The sequence below is a fragment of the Mastigoproctus giganteus genome, chromosome 10, assembly GCF_048544385.1.
Source record: "Mastigoproctus giganteus isolate SK-2022 chromosome 10, ASM4854438v1, whole genome shotgun sequence".
NCBI classification, from domain to species: Eukaryota; Metazoa; Arthropoda; class Arachnida; order Uropygi; family Thelyphonidae; genus Mastigoproctus; species Mastigoproctus giganteus.
In genome coordinates this window covers 46,075,032-46,096,473 of record NC_143584.1, presented here as the reverse complement: position 1 = coordinate 46,096,473, position 21,442 = coordinate 46,075,032, and the positions used below count along the sequence as shown (strand labels likewise).

Here is a 21,442-nt window from a genome sequence, read left to right as displayed (position 1 = left end):
TTTGTCCCAACTGTGGATCCTCCGATCACATTCAAAGTGATTGTTCGGTGAAAGAAATGATCTGTCCCAACTGCAAAGGCAACCATCCGGCCTACTCTAAGACATGTGAGAGGTGGAAAACAGAGAAAAAAATTGTGAAATATAAAGTTGAAAACAGAGTTAGTTATCAGGAGGCTAGAAAATTAATTGCACCGAGTATACCTAACCGTACCTATGCCAATATTACAAAAAAATATCAAACCATTGCCACACAAACCGATGTTACCGTACCTTCAAACACTTCCATCTCTGACTGGGCTCGGGCTGTTCTCTCTCAGCAACAGTCCAGTGCCGTTAAGCACTCAGACCAAGCAAATAATACGCCTCTCACAATACCAGCAAAATCTCAATCTCCGCCAGTGAATGCCACTACAAATAGTAATAGTTCGTCTTCGAAAAAGATTATCCAAGACAAATCGATGGAGGCAGAGCATCCATCCAAACAGGAAGATCCAATCCTGGAAATATTTGCTGAAGAAGAGATGGACACTGGTCGCCCTTCCTTTCCGAAAAGAGAAAAACCAAAGCCAGAACGCCATAAGACAGCCACGTCAGGTACAGCTTCTTCCTCTAAATTCAAATAATGTCTAATATCTTGCAAAGAAATTGCAGAGGCTTTCGTGGAAACATAGATGACATCCGTTATTTAATTAATCGCTACTCTCCAGTTGGTTTCTGCCTGCAAGAAACCTATTTAACTCCTCAAATTTCCATTTCCATCAAAAACTACTCGATCTATAGACGCGATCGGAATACATCCGATTCTGCTAGAGGTGGTGTAGCAATTTTAATTAGTACAAGGATTCCAGCTAAACAAATTACTCTCCAAACCCAAATCGAAGCTGTCGCTGTGCGTCTGATTACTCAAACTGCATTAACTCTAGTCTCACTTTATCTCCCACCAAACCATGCTTACACTTATAATGATCTTAAAGAACTTTTACTGCAGCTACCCTCCCCTATCTGCCTGCTAGGGGACTTCAACGGCCACCACCCTTTATGGGGTTCATCTAAATTAGACAGACGCGGCCGACTGATTGAAACTTTACTGGAAAAAGAAAACCTCACTCTTTTTAACAGTGGCTCGCACACCCATATACAGTTACCCAATGGACAGACTTCTGCCATTGACCTATCGATTTGCTCCCCAATACTGTTTTCAGCTATGCAATGGTCCACCCTGGATGATCCCATGGGTAGTGATCACTTTCCAATTGTTTGTAATCTGTTGACTACCCAACCACAATTACAACATCCCTGCAGGAAATGGAAATTCTCTAAAGCCAATTGGGCGAAATTTCAATCAGCAATCACTCTTGACAAAAAAACTATTCAACTACAGCCCATTGATGAAGTTACTGATTATATTACATCCCGCCTTTTAGTTGCAACTAAGTACTCAACTCCGTTATCAAATCCCCCGTCCCGACGGCATTTCAACTACTGGTGGAACGAAGAGTGCACAAAAGCAAAGAAGGAAAAAAATAAAGCATTTAATTTATTCCGTCGATCTCCAACCACAGCTAATCTAATCAGCTACAAGAAACTAAGGGCGAAAGCGCGTTACATTCAAAAGCAGGCCAAGAAAGATTCTTGGACTAGGTTCGCATCAACTATCAATAGGAACACTGACTCCAGACTAATATGGAAAAAAATTAGGCAGCTTTCTGGGAAGCTTCCAACTGTTCCTTCCCCAATTCTCTCCTGCAATGGGCAAGAACTCTCTGCTCCTATAGATATAGCCAATGCCTTGGGCAAAACATTTGCTGAAATATCGGCTGCATCAAACTACACTCCAAAATTCCAGAAAATTAAGACTGCCAAAGAACAGAGACCTATCAACTTTCGAACCTCACTGTCACTTCCATATAATCAGCCTCTGCAATATTGTGAACTTTTACAGGCCATCAGAACAACGCGAAACAGTGCCTCTGGGCCAGATGGCATATATTATGTCATGCTGCAGCATCTCGATGAGAAAAGCTTACAAATGATTCTAATCTTTTTTAACCGGATCTTCCTGGAAAATATTTATCCAACCTCTTGGCACCACGCTACAGTTTTGGCGTTTTTGAAACCTGGAAAAGATCCCTCCAGTTCTAATAGTTACAGACCAATATCTCTGTCAAGTTGCCTTGGTAAAATTCTTGAAAAAATGATCCATAGTCGACTCACTTGGATCATTGAAACTCAACATCTACTGAGTAATTGTCAACATGGCTTTCGTAAAAACAGGTCATCCCTAGATCTGATGATCAAGGCGGAATCTGAAATTCGCAATGCCTTTGTGAAAAACGAACACCTTGTCATGGTCTCCATTGATATAGAGAAGGCATTTGATACTACCTGGCGGTATGGCATTCTCAGTGACCTATATAATCTTGGTCTACGAGGCAACCTACCCATATTTATTAGGAACTTCCTCAAGAGCCGATCTTTCCAGGTGAGATATCAAAATTCCCTTTCTGCTACATTCTCGCAGGAAGAAGGAGTACCACAAGGATCAGTTTTGAGTGCAACCTTGTTTGCCCTTAAAATTGATTCCATTACAAAAGTACTCCCAAATACTGTAGAGGCTTACCTTTACGCTGACGATCTCGCTATTTCTTGCCATTCTCAGAACATGAGATCTGTCGAAAGGCAATTGCAGATGTCCCTCAATAAAGTTCAAAAGTGGGCTGAGCTCAATGGATATCGTCTTTCCCCAGAGAAAACAGTTGCGATCCACTTTTGCTGTCAACGCAAATTGCATGCAGATCCTGAACTTCGGATTTCAAATTCCACAATTCCGATTGCCAGCAATATGAAATTCTTGGGACTAATCCTGGACAGTAAGCTCAACTTCTTAGATCATGTTAAATTAATACGTACTGCCTGTCTCAAAAAGATCAACATGCTAAGAGCTTTATCTGCCCTCTCTTGGGGAGCAGATCGTACAACTTTGCTGCTCTTATATAGAGCACTGATTAGATCCCGTTTAGACTATGGTGCTCCAGTTTATGATTCTGCCCGAAGGAGTGTGCTACGCTGGCTAGATCCTATTCAACATAATGCATTGCGGATTGCAATTGGTGCATACAGGACATCTCCAACTCAGAGTCTATACATTGAAGCTAATGAGCCCCCTTTGCATCTTCGTAGAAAAATGTTACTACTTAAATATGCAGCCAAAATACAGACTTGCCCTTTGCATCCTATTCAGCCATACCTTTTTAATCAACCACTAGTTAATCTCTATAGAAATAAACCAAGTAAAATCCAACCGGCTGGCCTACGGCTCCTTGAAATATCGCAGAACTGGAATGTTCCTCTCCACAATATGCAACAGATAAAGAATTACTCTCATCCACCATGGACCACCTTTCCTCAACTGACCTCTGATACCTATTTTCTTCAATGGGGAAAGAATTGCCTGCCGACAGTGACTGTGCAACAACTCCATGCTAGCCATAGGCCCCGAGTGCCAAGCGAGTGATCATAGCGATATTTCCAAAGTGATTTGAAAGCGTCTTTTCTCTAAGCGACAGATTGTAGAGATTGTTAAAACCCTCTTTATTTATAAAATTATTTAATTTTGGCTTTTTCTAAATAAAGAACTTAGCTTCGTATCAAGAAAGGAAAGACACCTTTCTTTTATATTTATATATATATAACCAATTTCTCTAACGCACTAACCACTAATCTCTTATCGCTTGGTCACTGGTGGCACCGCTCCTGCCTCCACGTGGCGGGGCTGGTAGTCTGAGTATTAATCTAATACTCAGGGCGAAAAGGAGCAAACATGGATCCATTAATATCACCGACTGTAGAGCCTACGTGCTCGCATGAACTTGAGTCATCTCAAGCAAAAAGAATCAAAAAAGATGATTCTTCACATGACATACCTGCTTTTCTAATTTTACACTCTTTATCAACGAAACCTCTTAGTAGCTTATCGCCATTTCTTGTGCAGAAAAGCATAGAGGCTGTAGCAGGTACTCCCAAAATTGTCAAACGCCTTCGCTCAGGAGATCTTCTTATAGAGACTTCCCATCCCAGTCATTCTAGACAACTCCTGAAGCAAACGACCTTCGGAGGCCTTCCCATTTCAGTAACCCCGCACAGAAGTTTAAACACCTCAAAGGGAGTCATCTCGGAATGGGACCTCCTTAATGTTTCTGAGGAAGAAATTGCCGAAGAACTTAAAGCACAACGTGTTGTCGGTGCTAAAAGAATTATGACCAAACAAGATGGTGTCCTTACACCCACAAGAAATGTTATCCTTACCTTCAGCAGTCCGAATCTACCAGAATCAGTAAAAGCTGGCTACCTTTCCTGTAAGATCCGACCATATATACCAAATCCACTTAGATGCTTTAAATGCCAGAAGTATGGTCATTCTCAAACAGCATGCCAAGGTAAGACAATCTGTCCCCTGTGTGGCTCATCAGACCATTCCCAAACTGAATGTACAGCAGCTACGCCAAAGTGTCCCAATTGCCAGGGTACTCACCCCGCATATTCTAGAACTTGCGAATTATGGAAAACGGGAAAGAAAATAATGAAGTACAAGGTAGAGAAAAATGTATCTTACCAAGAGGCACGTAAACAAATATTAAATGTGATCCCTGCCAAAACATATTCCAATGCTGTTAAAAACACTAAAGAATTTTCTACTCAGACTTATATTACTATTCCTCCTAAATTATCTCTTATTCAATGGGCTAGATCCATCCTTGCGGATGGTGAGACACTAACAGCAACAAAGACAAAGAGTACATCAAATACTACTAATACAAAGCCATCCACGCCCCAACAAGACATTCCAAACTCAGGCACATTATTAAAGGAGAAAGATGTTCATCGTACACAAAATAAACCAACTGAACGAACCATGGAAACCGATGAGAAATTAGACAATGATGATGCTGTTCTCATGCTTCATGCTGATGATGAGATGGATATTACTCGCCCAGTCTTTTCAAAACGAGAGAAATATAAACAGGATCGAGGGAAAAACAAACGATCAGACCAATCCATCTAACCTAAACCCAAGTAATGCAGAAAATTATTCAATGGAATTGTAGAGGACTAAGAAGTAATCTTGATGAATTAAAATACCTAATGCACCAGCATGATCCTGCATGTATTTGTCTACAGGAAACTTATTTATCATCAAATTATAGCCCACACTTCTCACGGTATACACTATATAGACGTGACAGATGTTCCGATTCTCCAGCAAGAGGAGGAGTAGCAATATTAGTTCGTAGTAATGTACCATCAAAACCCGTTCAGCTTTCCACTAATCTAGAAGCAATAGCCGTTCGTATTGTTCTTGGGATTAATCTCACTCTTGTCTCCATTTATATTCCACCAAACGTTTCATGTTCCATTACAGAACTTGATAATTTACATAATCAACTACCCCAACCTGTATGCTTTCTAGGTGATCTAAATGCTCATCATCCTTTGTGGGGTTCCCCGAACATGGATCGTAGAGGGAGGATGATCGAAACTCTACTTGATAACCATCACTTAACACTACTGAATACCGGTGTGCATACTTATATCCACTTGCCTACAGGTTCTAGCTCTGCTCTGGATCTGTCCATATGTTCCTCGTCCATTTATCCTAGCTTTGATTGGACAGTATTAACTGACCTTCACAACAGCGATCACTTTCCTATAATTTGTGAAATACAGACGGATACAAACTATACATCTAACCAAAAAATTACGTGGAATTTTCACAGAGCTAACTGGGAAAAGTTTTCGAAAACAGTGCAATTTGATAACCATTTGATTCTTTCTGCATCTATTAATAATGCCACTAGACATATAGTAGAACAATTACTTGGAGCTGCTACCAGCGCAATACCGAAAGTTAACCCTACAAAACAAAGGTATAATAATTGGTGGACAAGGGACTGCTATCTTGCCAAAAGGAAACAAAACAAAGCTTGGAACACTTTTCGCCGAAATGCTACAATGGAGAACCTTATAAACTATAAACGGCTGAAAGCTGAAGCACGCCGAATTCGTCGAAAAGCTAAACAGGATGCGTGGATTCGATTCAGTTCTACCATCTGCAGAAACACTGACCCAAGAATAATTTGGAGAAAGATCCGTACCCTCAGTGGAAAGTGTCAACAAACCAAAGCCCCAATCTTGTCCTGGAAAGGAATAGATATTTCTTCTCCAACTGATATTGCAGAGGCTTTAGCAGAAACATTTGCAGTCACTTCATCATCTCAATCTTATGAAGACTCATTTAGACGTAAAAAAATTTCCATGGAAAAATATAAAATTAACTTTGTTACAAAACAATCTCATTCTTATAACCTTCCTTTCACTATGAATGAACTCAACGAAGCTCTCCAGAATTCTAGAAATAGTTCTGCTGGACCAGATGGCATTTTCTATATAATGCTTTGCCACCTCAACTCAAACTCAAAATCTATACTACTGAAATTTTACAATAGAATCTTTGAGGAGAATGTTTACCCTGATACATGGCATCAGTCAGTTGTGGTAGCCATAGCGAAAGCCGGGAAAGATGCTTCCTCTCCCAATAGTTATCGTCCTATATCTTTGACCAGCTGTTTAGGAAAGATAATGGAAAAGATGATACACAAGAGACTCGTTTGGATTGTTGAAGATCAAGATGCCATATCATGCCATCAATTTGGTTTCCGCCGTAATAGATCTACAACTGATGTCCACGTCAAGGTCGAAGCTCAGATTCGAAATGCTTTTCTTAAAAAACAGCACATGGTAATGATAACTTTCGATATTACCAAAGCATTCGATACAACCTGGAGATATGGAATCCTCCAAGACTTATACAAACTTGGACTTAGAGGTAACCTGCCTAGATTCATTCAGAATTTTCTTCACCTCAGGACCTTTCAAGTAAGATTCCAGAATGAGCTGTCCAAAATTCATACACAAGAAGAAGGAGTACCTCAGGGATCGATTTTAAGTGCCACACTCTTTGCATTACGTACCAGTAGCATTATAAGAGATATCCCATCCACGGTAGAAGTTTATATGTATGCAGACGATCTTGCTATTTCCTGTAAATCATCCAACATGGCTACCATTGAAAGACAACTACAGATAGCAATAAACAAAATTGAAACTTGGACAGAAAGCAACGGCTATCAATTAACCGAGGGGAAAACAGCAGCAATACACTTCTGTAAATTACGCTCGCTTCATCCGGAACCTGTATTAAAACTGAAAGGCAGAGAAATACCAATGACAGACTCCATGAGATTATTGGGTCTGAATTTAGACACCAAATTAAATTTTCGTAAACATGTGACCTATCTACGAACTACGTGCCTCCAGAAACTAAACATCCTTCGTGCAGTATCCTCAACATCTTGGGGTGCTGACAGACAGTCACTGCTCAATTTATATCGTGCTCTAATCCGGTCACGATTAGACTATGGAGCCATAGTATATGCATCAGCTAAAAACAGCATCTTACGGTCTGTGAACACCATTCAACACAGTGCCCTTCGATCAGCACTAGGCGCTTACAGAACCTCGCCTGTAAAAAGCTTGTATATAGAAGCACACGACCCTCCGCTTTATCTTAGAAGACAACGCCTACTCTGCCAATACGCTGCCAAAATAAGAAGCTTTCCAACTCACCCTTGTTGGGTATACCTTAACCAACCTTTATGGCCAACACTTTATGAATCTAAGCCTAATGAACCCAGACCTGCTGGGATTCGTCTTCAAGAAATAATAAAAAAGTGGAAACTCGATCTCAATAAAATTGCGGAAAATGAAAATATGCCTTTACCCCCATGGAATAGACATCATATAAACATTGATCTTTATTTTGCTCAGTGGTCAAAAAATACCATTCCACCATGTAATATCCGACAGTTGCATGCCAACTATACTTCGCAACACACTGGGAAACTCATAATCTATACGGATGGATCTAAGAGCCAATCACATGTAGGTGCAGCAGCCGTGCTCCCATCGCATGTAATTTCAAAATCCCTTCCAGTTGAGTGCAGCATTCTATCTGCAGAACTATATGCTATACAGCTTGCATTAAGTGAAATATGTCAAGAGTCGTCCCTCTCTGTCTTAATTTACTCGGATTCACTCAGTGCTATTTCAGCCATACAGGGTAAACGACATTCTCATCATCCTTTCCTACAAGACATTGACTTTCTAATCAACATATGTCAAAAGAAACAATCTGATATAACACTTTGCTGGATCCCAGGACACTGCGGAATAGAAGGCAATGAAAAAGCAGACATTGCAGCTAAGACAGCATCAGAACTGCCAAATAAAACAATGATAGTTCCACACACTGATTTTAGTCCAATCATTATTAGAGAAAGTGAAAATGAATGGGCTGAAATATGGAAAAATGAAATCAACAATAAACTGCAGGAAATAAAACCTAATCCAGAAATATGGAATTCCAGCATCAGAGAGAGTCGCAGAGAAGAAGTAATACTTGCCAGACTGAGAATTGGCCATACTCATCTTACTCATTTTCATCTATTGGCAAACAAAAATCCCCCACGCTGTGTCCAATGCCAAGTTCAGCTTTCCGTAAAACACATTCTTTTGGTATGCCCTCGATTCAGAAATTCCAGATTGCTTTGTTTTCAGAGTTCATGCAATAATCAGAATCCAGTTACCCTTCAACAGATCTTAGACAATTCCGCGAATATAGATGAATTACTTAATTTTATTCGGCAAATCAGATTTGATAAACAAATCTAATGTTTGATTTCCATCAAACTTGGAAAGACACATCTTGGCCATTGATGCCCTTGTGTCTTTAAACCCTTAATCAACAACAACAACAACAACATATGATAGGTGCAATATGGCCTAAGTAGCCTTTGCACCAGAAAAATGCAAGCACAACAACAACAACAGTGCGACTCAAAGAATTTCCATCCGAGTTTGAGAAAAATTCAAGTCACCCTAAACAATCTGATTAAAAGAAAACAAAATGTTACCTTTTGTTGGATTCCTGGACATACAGGAATTAAAGGAAATGAACAAGCTGAACTTGCAGTAAAAACGGCAACAGGCATCATACCATCAACCACCAAAGTACCATTTAGAGACTACAGATGTCGCATCAAAGTGAATAGTAAGGAAAAATGGCAAAAAATATGGAATGGACAAACCAATAATAAACTTTTTCAAATTAAACCAGTTTTAAAACAGTGGAAAACCAGTGAAAGACAGGTCCGAAAAGAAGAAGTAACCCTTGCCAGGTTAAGGATAGGACACTCACATCTTACTCATTCCTTTCTACTTAGAGCCGAAGAACCGCCTCAGTGTAATCAATGTCATTTACAACAAACAGTTAAGCATTTACTAGTAGATGGTCCAGCTTTTATAAACCAAAGAAAAATGGCCTTTAAGTCCAAAACTAATATTCAAAACGCTTTTGTTTTGGAAAACATTTTAAGTGAAGAAAGTAATATACAAGAAATCTTTCATTACCTAAGATTAATAGGCTTATATAATCAGATAAAAAAATGAATACAATTGAACTTCATCTCCAAGTAAATTTGGGCATTAATGTGAACTACTATTGAAAGAGACCACACTTAAAAACTACAAAACCATGAGAGGTGCATTATGGCCACAGAAGCCAATGCGCTAACAAACAACAACAACCACAAATATATTTAACATTACCACAGTTAGGAGCATTATGGCCTTGTTGCCCTTGCGTCGTAAAGCCTATAAACAAACAAACACAATTACCACAAATGGTTCCTGTAAGGCAACTAAAACGCCAAGCTCGTGATTATTACGAACTTCTAATTTACGCTATATTTGTCATATACCTTTATCATAAAACCCAATACGATGCATGCAATGTATATCCTTGGCGAATCCGCCATTTATTTATTTGAGAAATGTCTTTTGAAACTGAAGTCTTTTTAGACTGAAGAATTTCTGAGGTATCTAGCAGGGGGTTCTAATCTGCAATTCTCCATATGTTCAGGTGATTATGTTCTGCTGTACAGGCATTAATTGGATTTCAAGGCAATATTTTATACAACGTGTTTAGTATCACATTGAAGTAACGTTCAGCAAAAGTAAGCTCCCTTGTAACCTTGAGCACCTTGAACAAGTGCAGTGGCTTCTGGGAGCTGTGTATTATTTCCAATAATGAACATGTATTACATCCTTTGAAGCTGGTCGACAGTGAGCAGTCCTCTTTCTAATTATTGTGACAGGAAGAGGTTGACATTCCGGAAATGTTGAAACATCTCTTGCTCGATATGAAAGTTATCGCCTGAAACTCTGCAACTCCTCTAAGCTGAAAGTGATTTGGCAGTTCAGTAAACAGGCGATTATCAAAAGGAAATATTGATGGAAAGTTCGCTAGCGAGGAGAACTCGAGCTCCGCCTTGAGCAAAGATGCTGCGGATGCAAAAAAGCAGAAGTGGAAGAAGGCGATTATAATTACGTGACGAGCTGGTTAGAAAAGAGTGGAAGAGTTGGCCTTTAACGAGACTGACAATTAGTTGGAGGGGACACCAAGATGGTTTAGCTCCAGGGAGGCAACGATATCGACAAAGAAACGCTTCCGTAAGTGCCGATCATGCTGGCTAATTAAATATCCTGTTTACCCAAGCAACTGCGTGTTCGATGTTTGGGAAAAATGAGTAATTTTAGATATGAACACTTCGTCTCGTGCATGCTGGTTCAATTAGTCGCTTCATTCACTGCGTAAAGTTGTTTTTTCCCCTCTTTGATAAATGAGATGTTTCGAATGTGGATAGACCTTCCTCAGTTGAAATGTTTCTATGGAAATACGTCAGTGAATTTACTATTTTTATATAGTTAATTATTTTTTCAATGCTTAGAATGGATAGACTTACCATGAAAATTCAGCTCTCATTGTTGAAGAAAAATGGGAGTTCATTTCAAAAGAAATTTTCGCATTAGAAAATTTTTTTTAAGGTGCATCAAGGAGTTCTTTGGAAAGTATTGTGCAGGTTGGCTATGTAGAACTAAGGAAACCGCTATGATGAAACGAAATGCTTTGCCTTCGCTTTGGAAAACGCCAATGGACTTTTTATTCTGTACAACTTCGGGCTAATATTAACATGCTTGAGCGGTTTCAAGGTAATGTTTGTTTTCCTGAGGATGAAAACACTACGTCGTAGTCCATGCATTGCGCGATTGCTTACAACAGAAGAGGGTGTGGAAGTGAGATTTTATTTTACCCCACTCTGTTGGTCTTGGGGCTGAAACAAGCGTTGGAGGCCAGGACAATTTTTATTAAGCACTGAACAGGGATGTTGCGTGTCTTGTTATTCATAACCGAATAGCAATAACATGCTAACTAGCACAGCAGACTGCTGCTAGATGGAATCAGAAATGAACTGGCCCTTCGGATACAGTGTTGATATAAGAAGCATAGGCGGTTTCTGAAGAACGCCAGGCTTCGGGGACAGTCAATATTAGCTTAATTGTTGGAAGTTTATGGGCATCCGTTGTGTTTTCGGCTACTTCAATCAAGAGGAGCAGTTTTCTTTAGTATTCGTCCTTTTTTCAAATGACTAATACGAAGCACAAGTATTTAAGAAAATAGGCAAATGATATTGCAGTGAAATTCGAGGCGATATCGATTTTTGAAAGAAAAGGCTGCTTTCCTGTAACAGTACAATTCCTTTATAGTCTGGGGCCCCAACAAGGCCCCTACCTAATCGAGATCATGACGCAGATAACACCTCTGCAAAAAGAGCCAGAACTGAGGAAACACCACCACCATCAGTGACACCGCTTTTCCTCATTCTCCATTCAACCGGAGAGCAGTCCATTGGAAAGATGTCACCCTTCTTCATCCAGAAAGGATTAGAAGGGTTGGCAGGTTCACCAAAATCTGTAAAAAGACTGCGTTCTGGCGACCTTTTGGTCGAAGCTTCTACCACCAAGCAAGCGGAAAAAATCATAAAGGCTACATCCATAGGGGGAATACCTATCATCGTAACCCCTCACAAAACTCTAAATTCTTCACGTGGCGTCATATCAGAGTGGGACCTTCTTCATGTTTCTGAAGAAGAGATCTGCTCTGAATTAAAAGACCAAGGAGTGACAGCTGTCAAAAGAATATCGATGAGAAAGGATGGGAATCTCGTCCCTACCCGAGTTCTCATCCTAACGTTTAATACCCCACGGCCTCCAAGTTCCATAAAGGCAGGCTATCTAAACTGCCCAGTGAGGATTTATATCCCAAACCCACTGCGGTGCTTTAGATGCCAAAAATACGGCCACTCACAAACATCTTGTCGTGGTAATCCTGCCTGTGCTCGATGTGGTGTTAAAGACCACGAGAGCAAGGAATGTTCAGCTCCAAAACCTATCTGTGTCAATTGCCAAGAAGAGCATCCCGCCTACTCTAGAGCATGTCAGCGGTGGAAGGATGAAAAAGAGATCCAAAAGTTAAAAACAGAGCTGAATATCTCCTACCCAGAGGCCAGAAAACGTATCCAACCAGTAAATAGCGGGAAACCTTCATACGCCCAGAAGGTTTCTGCTAAGTGCACTATCGGGACACAAACTGAGATGACTATACCACCAAAAGAGTCATTCACCCCGATTGCACGCTATTTATTGAGTTCTCAAAAGCCCACCAAAAAAACACAGTCAGTTGCCACTCCTATATCCGTACCTCCTAGCGCTCCACCACTACCAAAACCAAGTGGTAAAGAGCCTGCAGTAAGAACAGAAACAATGGATGTAGAGAACAAGGAGGTACAGGATGAATCTGTCTTGGAACTCTTTGCGGAGGAAGAAATGGACACGGGACAGCGTCCATTCTTCCCCAAAAAAGATAAATCCAAGACTGACAAAAGTAAGCCCTCAGCACCTCGGAAGCCGCCTGATGGACCCACCAAGCCAAAGTAATGGCTAAATTCCTACAATGGAATTGTCGTGGATTCCGGCGAAATACTGATGACATCAAGGCCCTCCTGCAAAAGCACGAGCCAGTTTGCTTTTGCTTGCAGGAGACTTATCTAAAGGCAAATGATGATCCCACCCTGCATAACATCACAATCTTTCGTAAGGATAGAATTGCGGATGGTCCTGCTCATGGAGGAGTGGCTATCCTTGTGGGTAATCAGACCCCAGTTCAGCCCTTGCTAATTACAACCAGCATTGAGGCTGTTGCAATTCGCCTGACAGTGGGATTTTTATTAACTGTGTGCTCTATTTATTTGCCACCTGGGACTGACATCTCCCAGGAAGACCTTGATGATCTTTTATCGCAGTTGCCTCCCCCTTTCTTACTTCTTGGAGATTTTAATGGACATAACACCCTGTGGGGTAGTGCTAACATCAACGGAAGGGGACGAGTCATAGAGCGTATGCTCAATGACAATGACCTTTCCCTTCTAAATACTGGAACAAACACCTTCTTCCATATGCCTACCCGTACGTTTTCTGCCATTGATCTCTCTATCTGCTCCCCTTCTCTACTCCCTTCACTCACTTGGGAAGTGGAGGAGAATCCATACGGAAGTGATCACTTCCCTGTGATAACCTTGTTACACAGTGGGAGACCGTGTCTTCCTTTTAGGTTACCACGGTGGAAGTTTGATCAGGCTGACTGGAATGCCTTCCAACATCAGGCAAATTTTGACCTCAGTACAGTCAGTCAGGAGCCTATCAATGACGCAGTAACGTACATCACAGAAATCATTGTCCAAGCAGCTGCGAATGCTGTTCCAAAAACATCTGCCCGGTTTCCACCATTTCCCAAACCTTGGTGGAATTCCCAATGCACAGCAGCAAAAAAGGCTCAAAACAAAGCGTGGGGGATATTCCGCCGATATCCTACCACTGTTAATCTAATAGCCTTCAAGCGTGCACGAGCCAAAGCACGCTACATTCGCCGTCAGAGTCAAAAGGAATCATGGATCCGTTTTACATCATCTATTAACCAGGCTACCAATTCTAAGGTAGTCTGGGATAAAATCCGGAAAATGAAGGGAAAATATACATCCCACCCTTCTTCAATCCTAGATTATAATGGATGCGCTATTGCAGATCCAACTGCAATAGCCAATGCTCTTGGGGAAACATTCTCTAACATCTCCGCAACATCTTCGTATTCCCCAGAGTTCCTGGTCCTGAAATATAAACTAGAAAAACAGGCACTTAATTTTAAGACCAAGGGCCTCTATCCTTACAACGGGGCATTCACTATAGAGGAACTGAAAAGAGCCCTCACTCTTTCCAAAGCAAGTGCTGTTGGACCAGATGGCATCCATTATGAAATGATTAAACACCTTTCACCAAAATCTATGGATTGTCTGTTCCTTCTGTATAACAGAATCTTTACTGAGGGGCAGTTTCCGGACTCCTGGCGAAAGGCAATCGTCCTTGCCTTCCCTAAGCCAGGAAAGGATCCAAAAGTCACCACCAACTATCGTCCTATTGCTCTGACTAGCTGTCTGTGCAAAATCCTGGAGAGAATGGTTAATTCTCGCTTAATATGGTATCTCGAGTCAAATGACCTTCTCTCCAACATCCAGTGCGGCTTCCGAAGGAACCGGTCCACTTTGGACCATCTTATTAGAATGGAAGCATCCATCCGGGATGCTTTCCTAAAACGGGAACACTTGGTGTCGGTGTTCTTTGACATGGAGAAAGCGTATGACACAACTTGGAGATTTGGCATTTTGAAAGACTTACATAGCCTAGGCCTAAGAGGGCATCTGCCCTTTTTTATTCAAAACTTTTTAGCCAATCGATCGTTCCAAGTTCGTGTGGGATCCTCACTCTCTCGCTCCTTCAGCCAAGAGGAGGGAGTACCACAAGGATCAGTATTAAGTGTCACGCTTTTTGCCATCAAAGTGAATTCAATCACAGAACAACTTCCTCCAACTGTAAACTGTGCCCTCTATGTTGATGACTTTAGCATATTTTGTCAGTCATGCAACATGAGGGTTATTGAAAGACAACTGCAGAAAGCTATTGATCGCCTCAACTCCTGGGCTCTTGCTAATGGCTTCAGGTTCTCGCCGGAGAAGACCGTTTGCGTACACTTTTGTCGTAAGCGTAATCTTCATCCTGAACCTGAATTAAAGCTCGGACAACATGTAATTCCAATAGCAGCGGACACAAAATTCTTGGGACTCGTATTCGATAAAAAGCTGACCTTTCTGGATCACATCCGTCAACTCCGCACAAAGTGCACAAGAGGGCTAAATATTCTGCGCTCTCTTTCCTCAACATCTTGGGGTGCGGATCGATGCACCCTACTACGCATCTATCGTGCACTTGTACGATCCAGACTGGATTACGGGTCCCTGGTATACAATTCGGCCAGAGACAGTGTACTTCGTTGGCTCGATCCTGTCCATCATCTGGCTCTCCGTACCGCTATTGGAGCATATCGCACATCTCCTGTCCAGAGCTTATACGTCGAAGCAAACGAACCGCCATTATTGCTTCGACGTAAGCAGTTGTCTCTAAACTACGCTCTAAAACTGAAATCCCTGCCAGACCACCCTACGTGGCTAACCGTTTTTGAGCCACGATGGGAAAATTTGTACAACACCCGTAAGACTGCCAATCGTCCTTTTGGTATTCGTGTCCAAGAGCTACTCAAAGAATTTAATATAAAGGTAGACAGGGTTGCCCAAACACCAAAGCAACCCCTTCCACCCTGGCATGCTCATGTCCCGGCATGTGACTTGTCCCTTAGAAATTGGGGAAAGTCGGACACTCCATCGTCTGTCTACCTGCAGCTTTTTTCAGCACACCGAGCTGAACATTCTGACTTCGCGCCAGTCTACACAGACGGCTCGAAGGCGGAATCATATGTGGGATCTGCTGCTGTCTTTAGAGACAGCACTACATCGGAGCAGATTCCCTCTGAATGCAGCATATTTACTGCAGAGCTGCACGCTATAAAGTTAGCCTTGGATCACATTAGTGAATGCCAATACCATCGGTTCATTTTATATTCCGACTCTCTCAGTGCGTTACAGGCTTTAATATCTGTGAGATATAATGATCATCCAGTTCTGTCTAGCATTCAGCAGAAGATTCGCGTTCTCCATGAACGTGAATATGATATCCGCTTCTGCTGGATTCCCAGCCACATTGGGATTAGGGGAAATGATTTGGCTGACACCGCAGCCAAATCAGCAATCCCTAATAATAATCGCTGCCTGTCAGTCCCCTATACAGACTACAGGAAAACTATACAGCAGAAGATACACTCCCAATGGCAGGATTTGTGGAATAGACAGACTGGGAATAAACTGTATCGTATAAAGCCTGTAATTGAACCGTGGCAGTCTAGTCTGCGCAGGAATCGTAAGGAGGAAGTTGTTCTTGCCCGGACCCGCATAGGACATAGTCATTTGACACATTCGTTTTTGCTGAGGGCTGATGACCCTCCTATGTGTGTGTCCTGTGGCACAATCTTAACAATCAGACACGTTTTAGTTGACTGTACCAGTTTTAGAAATGCTCGTTTTACCGCTTTTAACCATCTGACTGAGCCGTATACACTCAGTCAGATTTTATCCGACAATGACCATGTGTCTGCTATTTATAATTTCCTAAAATCAGTAAACCTTTTTAATCATATTTAAAAATCTTATTATTTTAAGATTTTCCATTGTTACTTATTTACTGATATTTGTCTGTTACAGTTTATACTTGTTTTTATAACCTGACGTAGTGACCTAATTCAGTAGGTCACTGAAACTTTTTTACCTTTTATGACAAGGTTTTGGCGCATTATAGCCATAGTTGCTGATGCGCCAATAAAACTCAACCAACCAACCAACCAACCTTTATAGAAGTCTTGATCTACTAAAAATTCACATGCTAGATGTAGAAGTAGACTAGGAGTTTGAAGAAGGTCCGAATAAATAAAAAGAATCTGTTCTTTTTTTTAAATAAAAAAACTCTTAAAATTAAAATTGCATTTTTATTTAAAATGAAATCATGGTAGTTCGTGTAAGATACAATTCAAAGCGCCGAAAGCAAAGAACGGCTTACAGTTAGCCAGAGGGAGGAAAAGAAAAATTAATTTCCAACAAATGTAAATAACACATACACCCGAGTTGGGTGTACTTTAACAGTAACCCCGCTCCCCCTTTTGTGGGAATAGATTGATCTATGACGCTGGTGAAGACTCAGTCGGGAACGACTAATATAAGATTGTAGTTCGAACAAGTGGAATCAATTTGAGTGCCTGCAAGAAAGAATGGATCGGCGTCGAGATCATACCGACTTACAACGTGGAACGATTGCGGGACAAGATACTGGCATACTGCCAGTATCTTGTCCCACAATCGTATCTCGACACAGTATCTTGCGGGACAAGATACTGTGTCAAGACACTTGCACTTGTTCGAACAAGTGCAAGTGCCAGTATCTCGACAAGATCCAACATTGTTTGCTGCCGTTCTGTGGTTTAAGGAGTGTATTGTGACCAGCTCAAAAGCGGTCGGCCCCGGGTGCCAAGCGATTGTGACTGAGCGAATTCTCTGTGCTTAAAGAGTGATTTTCCAAAAGTGATATTATAGTTCTTTTACGTTCCTGTCCTTAAAATAATTTATATTTTCAGTAGCAGCTCTTGTTAAAAAAGTACTTTACAGAGCCGGAAAGGAAAGTCACCTTTCTTTATTTCTTATATATATATTACTAACCCCTACTACTTCTCGCTTGGTCACACCAGGCACTGCTCCTGCCTCCCCGTGGCGGGGCCGGAAATCTTGGCAGAACAGTTAATCTGCCAAGGGCCAAAAGGAGCAATTATGGAACACAATACGTTTCCTCCACTAGAGCCGACAAGCTCTCGGCCAGACATAGAAAATGAACATGACATGTCTCAACCGAAGAGGTTTAAGACCAACTCTTCAAACATAGATTTTCCTGCATTTCTCATAATGCATTCACTTACGGATCAGCCTCTCACCAAATTGTCTCCGTTTCTTATCCAGAAACACCTCGAAAGTCTTGCAGGATCTCCAAAAACAGTCAAGCGACTGCAATCAGGAGATCTACTAATAGAAACAATCAGCAGGAAACATTCGGAGCATCTACTAAAAGTTACAAATTTTGCTGGAATTTCGGTAAAAATCTCTCCCCATGGTACCCTGAACACTTCTAAGGGTGTTATATCCAGCTGGGACCTACTGAATGTCTCGGAGGAGGAGATATGTCAAGAACTTCAGGAGCAAAATGTAATTGCAGTAAAAAGAATCATGATTAAAAAGGACAACACACTGGCACCTACAAGGAATATTATACTTACTTTTAATACCCCAAACCTACCTTCTTCCATAAAAGCAGGTTATCTTCTTTGCCGCATTAGACCCTACATCCCTAATCCATTGAGATGCTATAAGTGCCAAAAGTATGGCCACTCTCAAACGGCATGTAGAGGAAACCCAGTCTGTCCCAACTGTGGCTCCACCGATCATACTCAAAATGACTGTTCAACAACAGAAATGAGCTGTCCTAACTGTAAAGGAAACCATCCCGCCTATTCTAAGACATGCGACAGATGGAAAACTGAAAAGAAAATTGTGAAGTATAAAATTGAAAATAAAGTAAGCTTTCAAGAAGCGAGAAAAATAATTGCACCCAGTATAACAAAACGTACATATGCCAGCGTCGCACAAAAATATCAATCAGTGGCCACCCAGACTGATGTTACAGTCCCCTCAAACAATTCAATCTCTGACTGGGCACGAACTGTTCTATCCCAGCAACAGTCCAATATCCCGAAACAGTTGAACCAGGCAAGCAATACTGCTCTTACAGTACCAGCGAAATCTCCTTCTCCTACTCCTCCAACGAATGCTGCTGCTCCATCAAAGAATCGAGGTCCAAACAACAAAATGAATATTCAAGACACATCCATGGATACAATTGACTTATCCAGACAGGAAGACCCAGTCTTAGAAATACATGTGGAAGAAGAAGATATGGACATCGGTCGGCCATTCTTCAAAAAAGACAAACCGAAACCTGAACGCCATAAAACAGTCACATCAAAAAAACAGTCAGATACAGCTTCTTTTACTAAACACCAATAATGCCTTATTTTCTTCAATGGAATTGTAGAGGATTTCGTTGCAATTTTAATGATATTCAAGACTTAATTAATCGCTACAATCCAGTTGGTTTCTGTATACAAGAAACCTATTTAACTTCCCAAATTTCTGCCAGCATAAAGAACTACTCTATCTACCGACAAGATCGTAATACTTCCACTTCCGCTCGTGGGGGTGTGGCCATCTTGGTCAATTCAAAAACCCCAACCAAGCAAATTGCTTTGAAAACTGAAATTGAAGTCATTGCTGTGCGTTTGGTAACCGAAATTGAGATAACAATAACAACAACAATAACAACCAAATCATACCTTCTCTTATCAAGATCTTGAAAACCTGCTAATACAGCTACCTTCCCCTATATGTCTCCTGGGAGATTTCAATGGCCACCACCCCTTATGGGGATCTACCAAATTGGACAGGCATGGACGACTGATAGAAACCTTGATAGATAAGCAAAACCTTACCATTCTTAATACCGGTGCACCTACTCATATACAATTACCAACTGGACAAACTTCTGCAATCGATCTCTCGATATGTTCCCCTATTCTGTATCCAATCATGGACTGGTCTGTTATGGACGATCCCATGGGCAGTGATCATTTTCCGATTATTTGTGATTTGCTCACTGCACCACCACCAGTAGCCAAACCCTGCAAGAAATGGAAGTTCTCTCGAGCCAACTGGGCCAAATTTCAGTCAGCTGTCAATCTGGATGAGAAATTTATAAGAACACAGTCGATAGATGAAGTCACTGATTATATTACTTCACAACTACTATCTGCAGCTAACTGTTCAATTCCACTGTCGAATACCCAGTTCCGAAGGCACATTAACTATTGGTGGAATGAAGAATGCACCAAAGCAAAGAAGTTAAAAAATAAAGCATGGAATTTATTCCGTAAATCCCCAACCACAGCTAACCTTATCAACTACAGGAAATTAAGGGCAAAAGCACGCCGCATTCAGAGGCAAGCCAAGAAGAATTCTTGGATTCGGTTTACATCTACCATAAATAGAAACACTAACTCCAGGTTAATATGGAAGAAAATTAGGCAGATTTCTGGCAAATTTCCAACCACCCCTTTGCCAATACTTTCGTGGAATGGGCAAGAACTCTCTGCTCCTGAAGACATAGCAAATGCTTTGGCCAAAACTTTTGCCGAAGTTTCGGCGGCATCAAATTATTCTCCGGATTTCCAGAAAATAAAGACCACGACTGAACAATGTGCCATCAACTTTCGAACCTCAGTTTCTCTCCCGTATAACCAGCCTCTTCAATATTCTGAAGTTTTACACGCCATTAAAACAACACGCAACAGTGCCGCTGGGCCAGATGGAATATTTTACGTCATGTTAAAAAACCTTAGTGACAAACACTTAGAAATACTGCTGATCTATTATAACCGAATATTTCTAGAAAACATTTATCCCAGCTCTTGGCATCATGCAACAGTTCTTGCCTTTTTGAAACCCGGTAAAGATCCTACCAGTCCATACAGTTACAGACCAATTTCCCTCTCCAGTTGCCTTGGTAAACTACTCGAAAAAATTATCCATAATCGACTCGTTTGGATCATCGAGACAGAACACCTAATGAGTAATCACCAACATGGGTTTCGTAAGAACAGGTCCTCCTTAGATCTCATGATCAAAGCTGAGTCTGCAATTCGTAATGCCTTTGTAAAAAATGAACATCTAGTTATGGTTTCCATAGACATAGAGAAGGCATTCGACACTACCTGGCGTCGTGGCATTCTCAGTGACCTTTATGCTCTTGGTTTCCGAGGCAACCTGCCCATATTCATTAGGAACTTTCTTCAGAATCGTTCATTCCAAGTTCGATATCAGAACTCACTTTCTGCGACATTTTCAGGCCCCAGGTGCCAAGCGATTTTGTGATCAAGTGTCTTTGCCAGTGAATTTGCGCTCTCTTGAATAAATAAAATCGTCTTCTTTATTTACAGCGTTACACTAACAATCAATTAAATAAGCTTCAGTAAAGAAATCACTTTACTTGAACAGGAGGAAAAGTAACCTTCTTTCTTTTTTTTCTTTTATTTTTGCATTACTACTAACCCACTACCGCTTGGTCACAAAGGTGGCACTGCTCCTGCCTCCACGTGGCGGGGCCGGTAACCTGGAGGGGAAAAGGTCTCCCTTCCAGGGCGAAATGGAGCAAGAAGTCCGTAAAACCCAGAAAAACACTGGGTGCATAGAAGAAACCTTGACAAGGCAAGAACAAGAGGAGTCTGGTTCTGTCGCAGCAAAACGTCAAAAGACTGACGTAGGCAGAATCCGAACTCCAA

General features: G+C 41.2%; 1 protein-coding gene across 1 annotated transcript in view; it reads right to left on the bottom strand.

Annotated features, from left to right (window-relative positions):
* Positions 1 to 21,442, bottom strand: part of LOC150079013 (tyrosine-protein kinase transmembrane receptor Ror2-like) — a 289,332-nt gene that overhangs the window by 144,466 nt on the left and 123,424 nt on the right. The window lies entirely within an intron of this gene.